Source organism: Pelophylax lessonae (assembly GCF_965119305.1).
Source record: "Pelophylax lessonae genome assembly, chromosome: 1".
Classification (NCBI taxonomy): Eukaryota; Metazoa; Chordata; class Amphibia; order Anura; family Ranidae; genus Pelophylax; species Pelophylax lessonae.
In genome coordinates this window covers 5,637,259-5,649,320 of record NC_138768.1, presented here as the reverse complement: position 1 = coordinate 5,649,320, position 12,062 = coordinate 5,637,259, and the positions used below count along the sequence as shown (strand labels likewise).

The window sequence follows — 12,062 nt, the reverse complement described above, 5'->3', positions numbered from 1 at the left end:
AATTGGCCGAAAATGTTAAAACATTTTGATTTTTACATTTTTTTTTGGGGAATTTCACATAAAAAAATGTGAAAAATATTGTTATTTTTGCAAAATTGACGCTCTTTTTTTGTTTATAGCGCATGATCAAAAAAATCGCACAGGTGATCAAATACCACCAAAAGAAAGCTCTGTTTGTGGGAAAAAAAGGACGTCAAATTCGTTTAGGTACAGCGTCGCACGACCGCGCAATTGTCCGTTAAAGTCACGCAGTAAGAAATCGCAAAAAAAAACCCTGGTCTTTTAGCAGCCAAATCCTCCGGGGCTTAAGTGGTTAAGGAGTGGGCTGGGTAGCCAGATGTCATGTCATTAACAACCGATGACTCATCAGCTGTCAGCGGGCTTCCCCACTGACTCATCAGCTGTCAGTGGGCTTCCCCATTGGCTCATTGGCTGTCAGCGGGCTTCCCCATTGGCTCATTGGCTGTCAGTGGGCTTCCCCATTGGCTCATTGGCTGTCGGCGGGCTTCCCCACTGACAGATGAATGTAAACAAAAAAATGCCAGTGATGAAAAATTGTGAAGAAAAAAAAACAGCATGCCCCCCTCAATCCATACCAGGCCCTTCAAGTCTGGTATGGATTTTAGGGGAACCCCCCCCCCCATCCTTTTTTTTTTAATGGCATGGGGTCCCCCACAAAATCTATACCAGGCCCTTATCCAAACATGCAGCCTGGCAGGCCATGGGGGGGGGGGGGCGAGCATGCCCACCCCCTCTTCAACCATACCAGGCCACATGCCCTCAACATGGGGGGATGCTCTCAAAGCACCTTTTCCCCAAAGCTGTTTTTTTGGTTTTCTCTGGATTCTGTAGCTCCGGATTGGCCCTGGAGCCTAAAGTTTACAAAGTGTATTGGGGGGGAAGGAAACTCTAAGCCTGTGTCTGGATGTTACCAGGTTCCTGCAGCCTGTGTGAGGTGTGCAGGGTCGTTATATACTCAATACTACATTGTGAATTGTGAAGTTCTCTCTCCCTGCTGAGGAATGTGACTAGGAACCATCATTTACGACGAGCGCTGTTTCCTCTCATGCCTGTTTGACCACTCTGTGACAGGAGGGTCAAAAGTTCCGGGAAGAGGCTACGGGTGTCAGCACAGGGTGTAACTCATCTCTCTCACAATTCACTGGTGATTGGCTGATTGGATGGGGTCCTTTCTTTCTACCTGCAGTTCTACTCCATTAGATTGTTCATGGACTGTATTACTGTGATAGATTGTTTAATATATGTCTGGCGCAGCTCCTAATATACATCTACTACGTTATATACTCAAGCCTGAGAATAGCTCACCCAGGGGTCAGAGGAGCCCAGCCATGAGCAGGTGGGCTCCTATGAGAGTGTCAGGAGAACCCCTATGTAGGGTCCAGGTCTGGGCCATGCAGCAGGACATTGCAACTAAATGCTAAGTAAGTCAGGGGAACCAAAAGAGCAGGACAGTACAGGCAGAGGGACCGGTAAGAAGAGCAGAGGTGCTGCTGACAAGGGAGACAGGTGGCTTGGCATTTTCTGTAGACTAATCATGTTGATGTGGAAGATCCCCTGCATGAGCAACTGATGGTATTTGAACGTTCCATTTTGCTCAATAAAAGTGGGCTGCCATGCCCTAAAACAGAAGTTTGGATTGGTGCAACTCATTGGGAAAAAGGATCTTCCACGTGAGTATAATCACCCCGATACCACAGCATGGAAACCTGCAAGAACTGTCCAAAGGGAACTTACAAGGCATTTTCATTGGGACACCATTTTTTTGTGGCTTTAGAAAGTAACGGGAATGAGATGAGATTTCATGTCTGTGTTTTTTTCAAATTGTTGTAAATCTCAAACATGAATTATGAACAAAGAATATCCCTCTATAGTGTGTAGTTGTCTTAATCCAGAGCACTAAGTGTCATTTCTGTCTTCTGCCTCCTTCCTCTGCTATCAGCATGAATCACTTCTGACACGTTTTCCTGACAGGGTAACAGAGGAGGGACCTCAAGCTGATTGACAGCACCAACTCTGTTCCTGTGTGTTGTGTGGAGGGGGGCAGGGCCAATCCTTGGTGGGAGCACAGGGTGCACTGCGCCCAAGAACCACAAGCTGAGGCAGAGGGGGGCCACAGAGTCCTCCCCTCCCTCCCTCCCTCTCTCTCTCCTCCTCTCCTTGTGTGTGTCACACACAGCGGGCATCTCCCGCTGTGTCATGAAGCTTGGATCTGAAATGCCCGGCGGCCGCTGTAACAAAGTCCTGCCTCCTAGACGGACTCCTCTGATAGGCAAAACACTGATCCAATGCCGGGAAACTGAATCAGTGTGATTCAGTTAGAAGGCTGAACTTTGTTACAGTGGCCTCCAGCGCAATCCAAAAGCTCCATGGCACAACGAGAGATCACCGCTCTGTCATCCAGGCACTGGTAGGCTGCATTTGGTGGACACTGGTAGGCTGCATTTAGTGGGCACCGGTAAGCTGCATTTGGTGGGCACTGGTAGGCTGCATTTAGTGGGCACCGGTAAGCTGCATTTGGTGGGCACTGGTAGGCTGCATTTGGTGGGCACTGGTAGGCTGCATTTGATAGGCACTGATGAGGCTGCATTTGATGTGCACTGATATTTGCAGACATACTTCAGGAGATGGTCAGAGACTGTGGACATGATACAAGAGATCAATGCATCAATGTAGCCTCACCATTGCCCATCAAATGCAGCCTACCAGTGCCCATCAAATGTAGCCTACCAGTGCCTATCAAGTGCAGCCTCATCAGTGCCCATCAAATGTATCCTCATCAGTGCCCATCAATGGGCACTGGTAGGCTACATTTGATGGGCTCTGGTAGTCTGCATTTGATGGGCAATGGTGAGGCTACATTGATGCATTGATCTCTTGTATCATGTCCACAGTCTCTGACCATCTCCTGAAGTATGTCTGCAAATATCAGTGCCCATCAAATGCAGCCTCATCAGTGCCCATCAAATCTATCCTCATCAGTGCCCATCAATGGGCACAGGTAGGCTACATTTGATGGGCTCTGGTAGTCTGCATTTGATGGGCACTGATGAGGCTGCACTTGATAGGAACTGGTAGGCTACATTTGATGAGTACTGGTAGGCTGCGTTTGATGGGCAATGGTGAGGCTACATTGATGCATTGATCTCTTGTATCATGTCCACAGTCTCTGACCATCTCCTTGAGTATGTCTGCAGTATGTCTGAAGGCTCTTTCTAACAGACTCTCTAGCAGAGTCCCTCTCTGTGTCCATTAGAGAGACGCCCCTCCAGGTCCCATTAGGAGTACTCTGCTTCTCTTCCTGTATTTTGTTTATTGTTAAGAGATTGTGGGAGGATCCCAGGGTAAGGAAGACTCTTTAGGTGAGCATCTCTGTGTTTGAGTCATTGCCATAGAAACATTTGTAAAGGGGAGGAGTAAGTAAGATGACCACACCCATGTAGGGGCGCCAGCAATATATCTGCACCCAGGCATCTGGCACCATAGGATCGGCCCTGGAGGGGGTGTGTCCCTTCCCTCCAATCATCTCCCAGGCTCTCCTCATTGAGCTCTGCAGAGTGTAACTTCAACTCCCCACCGCCTGTTTCCTGACAGCGCAGACAGGCTTTATAAATTCTTCACTTTGAAGTGAGGTAGAGAAGATAAGACTTCATTGAAACCGATATAACGTATGTTGGAGGATTTGTTTCAGATTTGTGTATCACCTGTGGCCGGTCACTTCTCCTGTTTATAAGGAAAGGCTTTCCAACCACTTTAACAATTAGGATTGGGCATTCTTATTCCAGGTCAGTGACTGAGCAGAGGTTGAGGACACCCCAAGAATCACACATCAGTCAGTGGCAGGCAGCTCACATATTTCCTTTGAAAAAAAAATATATTTCCAATAAATATCACATTTTAATTTTTACCACCCCCTTCCTTCCTCCTACCTGTTACATTGGACACCTCCCCCTCGGAACATGGAACACAGTCATAGCAGCAGAGATGGATTCTATCAGCGGGAGCTTTCCTGAACCCGGGAGGACATCTGTCATTGCACAGGGATTCCGGCTTCTTCAATATACAATGAGATATAAAGGAAGAGTCACACTTTAGGAGGATAACCATCACACATCGAATGAGGACTTATACCGAATATTTACCTTAGAGAAATGTGTGATGTGGTTTTCACATTGCGACTTCATTCTCTTATTACATTCCTATTAGAGCTGCACGATTAATCGTATGAAAATCGCGATCTCGATTCACCCCCCCTGACGATCTAAACCTGACATATTCTCGATTCTTTGCATAGCTGAGGGAGCAGAGAAAACAGCTGTGGAAAACTTCCAGTAACTATAAACAAAATGATTACATTGTATCTTTCCTCCAGCAAACGCCTATCAGCATTAAGGCTCCGTTCACATCTAGGCGTTTTGGGGCGTTTTTGGGGAGTTTTTCTGCTCTAGGATCAGCTCTCAAGACAAATCCTATTCATTTCAATGGCCCCTGTTCACATCTGAGCGTTTTGACGCTGTTTACAAAACGCCCAACGCTCAAAAAAGTACATGAGCTTCTTTTTGGGCAGATTACAGGCGTTTTCCATTGGTATCTATTCAATCAAAAAACGCCTGTAAATCGCGGTAAAAATCGCGGTAAAATCGCGGTAAAAGTCGTGGTAAAATCGCGGTAAAAAACGCGCGAAAAACGCTACGCTCAGGTGTGAATGTAGCCTAAGTCTCCCAGTAACTATAAACAAAATGATTACATTGTATCTTTTCCTTTCCTCTGCCAGGGAGAAAGGAAGTTTAACCTCTTAAAGACTAGACCTTTCTCTGACACTTGTTGCTTGCAAGTTAAAATCATTTTTTTTTTGCTAGAAAAGTACTTAGAACCCCCAAACATTTTATATATTTTTTAGCAGAGACCCTACAGAATAAAATGGCGATTGTTGTAATATTTTATGTCACACTGTATTTGCGCAGCAGTCTTTCAAACGCAATTAATAGACTTTAATGAATAAAAAAAAAAAAAAAAAAAACGTAACAGTAAAGTTATCCCAATTTTTTTTTTTGTTACACAGAGAATCGTGATCTTTATTCCAAGCTAAAAAATCGTGATTCTCATTTTGGCCAGAATCGTGCAGCTCTAATTCCTATTCATTTTTAAAACTCACTTTAGTATTTCTCTGAGGCAAAGAGACAATCACCATCTTTGTTTAAAAACTTTACCCCCGGAAGATTTTGCTTCTCAATGACTAGGCCACTTTTTTCAACTTGGCACTGCACGACTTTAACCACTTAAGCCCCAGAAGATTTTACCCCCTTCCTGACCAGGGCCTATTTTGCGATTCGGCACTGCGTGACTTTAACGGACAATTGCGCGGTCGTGCGACGCTGTACCTAAACTAATTTGGCGTCCTTTTTTCCCCACAAACAGAGCTTTCTTTTGGTGGTATTTGATCACCTGTGCGATTTTTTGATCATGCGCTATAAACAAAAAAATAGCGTCAATTTTGCAAAAATAACATTTTTTGTCACTTTTTTTTATATGAAATTCCCCCCCCCCCCAAAAAAAAAAAATGTAAAAATCTAAATTTTTTAACATTTTAGGCCAATTTTTTTTTTTACCATATGTTTGGTAAAAAAAATCACAATAAGCGTATTTTGATTGGTTTGCGCAAAAGTTATTGCGTTTACTAACTAAGGGAAAGATTTTTGTCATTTTTGTTGTTTTTTTTTAACGAGTAATGGCGGCGATCTGCGATTTATTTTGTGGGACTGCGACATTGCGGCGGACAGATCGGACCCTTGACTGACATTTTTGACACTGTTGGGGGTACCAGTGACATTACTACAGTAATCAGTGCTATATATATGCACTGTTACTGTAAAAATGACACTGGCAGTGAAGGGGTTAACTTTTTTTGAGAGGGAGGGGCTGTGTGTGTCCCTAGGGGCGTGTTTCTAACTGTGATTGGCTGTGGCTGTGTGTGTAAGAACAGAGATCAACGGTCCTACATAGTAGAACCGTATGATCACTATTTCTACACAGGGGAGAATGACAGGCGGCTTTGTTTACATTGCCTGCCCGTCTCCGCTGTCACGGACGATCGCGAGTGCCCGGCGGACATCAGGTCCGCCGGGCACACGCGCGGAGGGGGTCTGTGAGCGAGCGGGAGCGCGCACTCAGTGGCACGCACTCGCTCCCAAAACCCTTACAGCCTAGCAATGTAGACCTGCGTCGCTTTGCCTGTGAGGGGCTGACCGCCGACGTAAATAGTTGTTAGGCAGTCGGCAAGTGGTTAACTGACAATTGCGCGGTCATGCAACGCCGTACCCAAACAAAATTGACGTCCTTTTTTTCCCACAAACAGAGCTTTCTTTTGGTGGTATTTGATCACCTCTGCGCTTTTCATATTTTGCGATATTAATAAAAAATAGCAAAAAGTTTGCAAAAAATTGACATTTTCTACTTTGACAGTTAAAAAATATCCGATATATTCAATTTTTGTCATATATTTAGGCCAAAATGTATTTAGCTACATGTCTTTGACAAAAAAAAAATTCTCAATGAGCGTATTTTTAACCGCTTTAAGACTGGAAGATTTTACCCCATTCCTGACCAGGCCATATTTAGCTATTCGGCACTGCGTGACTTTAACGGACAATTGTCGTCGTGCGAAGCTGTAACCAAATGAAATTTACGCCCCCCCCCCCCCCCCCCCACAAAAATAGAGCTTTCTTTTGGTGGTATTTGGTCACCTGTGCAATTTTAAAATTTTTGAAAAAAAGGGCAACAATTTTGAAAAAAAAAAACCTATATTTTCACATTCTGCTATATAACATCCCCCCCCCAAAAAAAAAAAAAATTGTTTTCTGCTACATATTTTTGGTAAAAAAAAAAAAAAAAAACGCAATAAGCGTATTTTGATTGGTTTGCACAAAAGTTATCGCGTCTACTAACTACGGGAAAGATTTATGTCATCTTTACTGTTTTTTTTTTACTAGTAATGCGATTTTTTGCAGGACTGTGACATTGCGGCGGACAGATCGGACCCCTAACTGACTTTTTTGACACTTTTGGGGGTACCAGTGACATTACTACAGTAATCAGTGCTAAAAATATGCACTGTCACTGTACTAATGACACTGGCAGGGAAGGGGTTAACTTTATTGGTGATTAGGGGTTAAATATGTCCCTAAGGGGTTAACACTGCTGGTGTTTAAGGGGTTTAATGTGTGCCTCATGCTTACTGACGTGTGTGGGGGGGAGAGGGGGTTCTGTGACACAGACAGAGATTGCAGGTTCAGCTATGCTGAATCCTGTGATCTCCTCCTGTCTGTCACTGAGAAGATCCGCCTGTTTTGTTTACATAAGCAGGCGGATCTTCTCACTATTTCCCCGAGGATCGGGGAAGAGAGGCGGCAATCGCCGTCTCTCCTCCTCCGGCCCGACTCCCGCTGTATCTAAACACAGTGGGAGCGAGCCCCCCCACCGCCGCCGAGACCACTAGGAGTCCAGCGGCATAGGTCTACGTCGCTGGACCCAGGGGAGCCGCTGTGCCGCAGTAGCAGCACAGTGAGCGGTCCTAAAGTGGTTAATAACCATTTTTAAAAAAATCAAGAATAAGTCACCTCCCCCGTGTACTGATTGCAGTAAAAGTCCAGTGACACCGTTCTATCATATGAATAGCAATGAAGCAGAAAGCATTGAACGCTTCTATATAATGACTGAACACAGCAATCACCATGTAGATATTTTATTTAGCCAATTTATCAATAAATCTATCATCATCCTGCAGGCTAAATGCCTCCACCATTAATCCATTCACATCGATCCTCGCCATAAAGCTTTTATTTCCCTCCATGGGGTATAGAGATTCACACATCCCCATACTGGAGTTTGTTTTCGGTGGAAGGCAACCAATCCGACCACTTGTAGCCTCCATTGGGAGTTCAGGAGAAAATGCAGGAGCTCAACTCAAAGTGTCACTCTACAACAAGAAGCTCCTCCATGGCAGGATCAATGGGGGTGATGCAGATTGTAAAATGTTACAAAAAACACCTTTTGGAATGGCATTATCATTATGAGATTTTAAAGCTGTACTGAGGATCCCAGATTTTCTAAATGAAATCCAGTGACGCTCTACTGACCCTGCCCACATTTCACCACACCCACAGATCACGTGCCTATGTGTAGCCACACCCACAAAAACACACCCTGACACAATTGGCCACAAATTTTTGGAACAAAAGGCAGACACTGAAAGTCTAAATCTTTCTGGGCACTATGATTAGAGAAATGATGAGACATGCATAGTGTGCCACAATGACCTGTGGGTGTGGCCTAATTATGATAACAGTGGGAGGGTCTCAAAGTGTTTTGGTTAAAAAAAAATACTCTTCTATGAGTCAAGAGTGCAGAAAAATTGTATTGTGTCCGAAAAGAATGCAGGGACAGGTCGGAGTGTAGGCAGGGAAAGTTATTTGAGCATATTAGGGACAGGCTGGAGCGATTAGGCAGGGACAGTCTACATTGATTTGCCCTCACTTGAGCCCACTGAGGAGGAGGAGGAGGAGGGAGAAAAAATCTATTTTTATCAGTCAGTTGTGTGCAGCGTTCATCAGCTATATTTTACTACAAGTTAAAGGGGATTTTTTTTCCCCCCCTTCATAGCCTTCTTGCTGCTGACTCTCTCTGAGCTGACCGTGACATAAGACACTGCTGTGTTGTTCACATGTGCTATTGAGTGATTTTCAATTTTATACACTTTTTTCTATTCCGCTATTCAATATACATCCTTTTGGGTTAAAAAAAATTCAATTGCGGCATAGTCTGTACTAATCTATTTAAAAATTACAAACTTAAAGGGGAATTTTCTTTTTTTTTTCCCTTCATAGCCTGCTGCAGAACTGACCGTGACATAAAACATAAGACACTGCTGTGTTCACATGTGCTATTGAAAAATCACCAATTTTATATCATATTTTCTATTCCGCTATTCAATCTACACCCTTTGGGGAAAAAACGATTAAATTGCGGCATAGTCTGTATCGGTACGTGTGAGATACACCTTTCCAATTTTTTGGGCGCATCTTACACCACCGAGGATTGCAGGGTGCTTCAGTTTGCCTTCTGCCTGTTCCGAACTCCTCCTACTCCTCATCCTGCCTTTAGGGTACAAAAAATTGTAATCGGGGCCTAGTCTGGGTCTGTACGTGTGAGATAGATACACCTTTTGATATCATATTTTCTATTCCGCTATTCAATCTACACCCTTTGGGGTAAAAATAATTAAATTGCGGCATAGTCTGTATCGGTACGTGTGAGATACACCTTTCCAATTTTTTGGAGTCAGGAGTGTGTAACACAGAGTGCAGAGGTCAGGAGTGTGTAACACAGGGTGCAGGGGTTAGGACTGAGTAACACAGAGTGCAGGGGTCAGGAGTGTGTAACACAGAGTGCAGGGGTCAGGAGTGTGTAACACAGGGTGCAGGGGGCAGGAGTGAGTAACACAGAGTGCAGAGGTCAGGAGTGTGTAACACAGAGTGCAGGGATCAGGAGTGTGTAACACAGATTGCAAGGGTCAGGAGTGTGTAACATAGAGTGCAGAGGTCAGAAGTGTGTAACACAGAGTGCAGGGGTCAGGAGTGTGTAACACAGAGTGCAAGGATCAGGAGTGTGTAACACAGAGTGCAGGGGTCAGGAGTGAGTAACACAGGGTGCAGGGGTCAGGAGTGAGTAACACAGAGTGCAGAGGTCAGGAGTGTGTAACACAGGGTGCAGGGGGTCAGGAGTGAGTAACACAGAGTGCAGGGGTCTGGAGTGTGTAACACAGAGTGCAGGGGTCAGGAGTGAGTAACAGAGAGTGCAGGGGTCAGGAGTGTGTAACACAGAGTGCAGGGGTCAGGAGTGAGTAACAGAGAGTACAGGGGTCAGGAGTGTGTAACACAGAGTGCAGGGGTCAGGAGTGTGTAACACAGAGTGCAGGGGTCAGGAGTGTGTAACACAGAGTGCAGGGGTCAGGAGTGAGTAACACAGAGTGCAGGGGTCAGGAGTGAGTAACACAGAGTACAGGGTTCAAGAGTGTGTAACACAGAGTACAGGGGTCAGGAGTGTGTAACACAGAGTGCAGGGGTCAGGAGTGAGTAACACAGAGTGCAGGGGTCAGGAGTGAGTAACACAGAGTGCAGAGGTCAGGAGTGTGTAACACAGGGTGCAGGGGGTCAGGAGTGAGTAACACAGAGTGCAGGGGTCTGGAGTGTGTAACACAGAGTGCAGGGGTCAGGAGTGAGTAACAGAGAGTGCAGGGGTCAGGAGTGTGTAACACAGAGTGCAGGGGTCAGGAGTGAGTAACACAGATTGCAAGGGTCAGGAGTGTGTAACACAGAGTGCAGAGGTCAGGAGTGTGTAACACAGAGTGTAGGGGTCAGGAGTGTGTAACACAGAGTGCAAGGATCAGGAGTGTGTAACACAGAGTGCAGGGGTCAGGAGTGAGTAACACAGGGTGCAGGGGTCAGGAGTGAGTAACACAGAGTGCAGAGGTCAGGAGTGTGTAACACAGGGTGCAGGGGGTCAGGAGTGAGTAACACAGAGTGCAGGGGTCTGGAGTGTGTAACACAGAGTGCAGGGGTCAGGAGTGAGTAACAGAGAGTACAGGGGTCAGGAGTGTGTAACACAGAGTGCAGGGGTCAGGAGTGTGTAACACAGAGTGCAGGGGTCAGGAGTGAGTAACACAGAGTGCAGGGGTCAGGAGTGAGTAACACAGAGTACAGGGTTCAAGAGTGTGTAACACAGAGTACAGGGGTCAGGAGTGTGTAACACAGAGTGCAGGGGTCAGGAGTGAGTAACACAGAGTGTAGGGGTCAGGAGTGAGTAACACAGAGTACAGGGGTCAAGAGTGTGTAACACAGAGTGCAGGGGTCAGGAGTAAGTAACACTTTATCTCTATAGGCCAGAAAGTCTATGTCAGGGTCTGTGGCTGACTCTGTATAGAGCAGTGAGAATTTCTAGGGCCTATTGGTATGTATTGTGCCACATAGAGTCCATATCTGTATCTCTAATGACATAAATCTTTCCCCTAGTTTGTAGACGCGATACATTTTGTGCAAATCAATCAAAATACACTTATTGGGATTTTTTTAATCAAAATATGTAGCAGAATACAAATTGGCCTAAAATTATGAAAAAAAAATTGATTTTTTTACATTTTTTATTGGGAATGTTTTATATAGCAGAAAGTAAACAATATTGTTTTTTTTTTTTTTTTTTTTAAATTGTCGCTCTTTTTTTGTTTATAGCACAAAAAATTAAAATTGCAGAGGTGATCAAATACCACCAAAAGAAATCTCTATTTGTGGGAAAAAAAGGACATCAATTTTATTTGGGTACAGCGTCGCACGACCGCGCAATTGTCAGTTAAAGTAACGCAGTGCCGAATCACAAAAAATGGCCTGGTCAGGAAGGGGGAAAATCTTCTGGTCTAGAAGTGGTAAAAATATTATTTTATAGCAAAAACTCATCCATGGGGTCTTTTTGTAAACTCTTTAGTATCTTCTCAAGAAGTTAACTAACAAGTCTATAGCTACTTGGTAAAAAATGTGTTCCCTTTTTACACATACGTGCCACAACGGCCTAGATATAACAGAGCTCAACTCTTTGAGCACCCTCGGGTGTATGCCACCTGGACCAGGTGCTTTATTCACCTTTATTTTGTCTAATTGTTTCTGGACCATATCAATCTCAAGCCATAGTGGATCACTTGATGGTATGTCAATATTATACCCATTAAAGACTTGAGCCTCCCCATTTTAATTTCTATACTGTCAAGGTCTTACCTTGCCTTTCTGTTGGCAGCCATCTTGGACATGTGCAGACTGCTGTCTCTTATAAACTCTGTTTGCATCATCACTTGTCTGCTGCCTCTCTCAGTGATGATGTTGCACACCTGACTAAATAAATCACCTGATAGCTTGAAGTCCTTGCCCTTGTGTTGGTGCTCCAAGGTCCATCATTTCTAGCAGTCTTCTGTTCTCCATTTTCCTCCATGCATGACCTAGCTT

At 44.7% G+C, this 12,062-nt stretch overlaps 1 pseudogene across 1 annotated transcript in view; it reads right to left on the bottom strand.

Annotated features, from left to right (window-relative positions):
- The window catches only part of LOC309567775 (vomeronasal type-2 receptor 26-like), a 411,836-nt pseudogene that overhangs the window by 387,299 nt on the left and 12,475 nt on the right, over positions 1–12,062 (bottom strand). The window contains exon 3 of the transcript in view: positions 3,948–4,107. The product of the transcript in view is annotated as a vomeronasal type-2 receptor 26-like (transcript). The remainder of the gene's footprint in view (positions 1–3,947; positions 4,108–12,062) is intronic.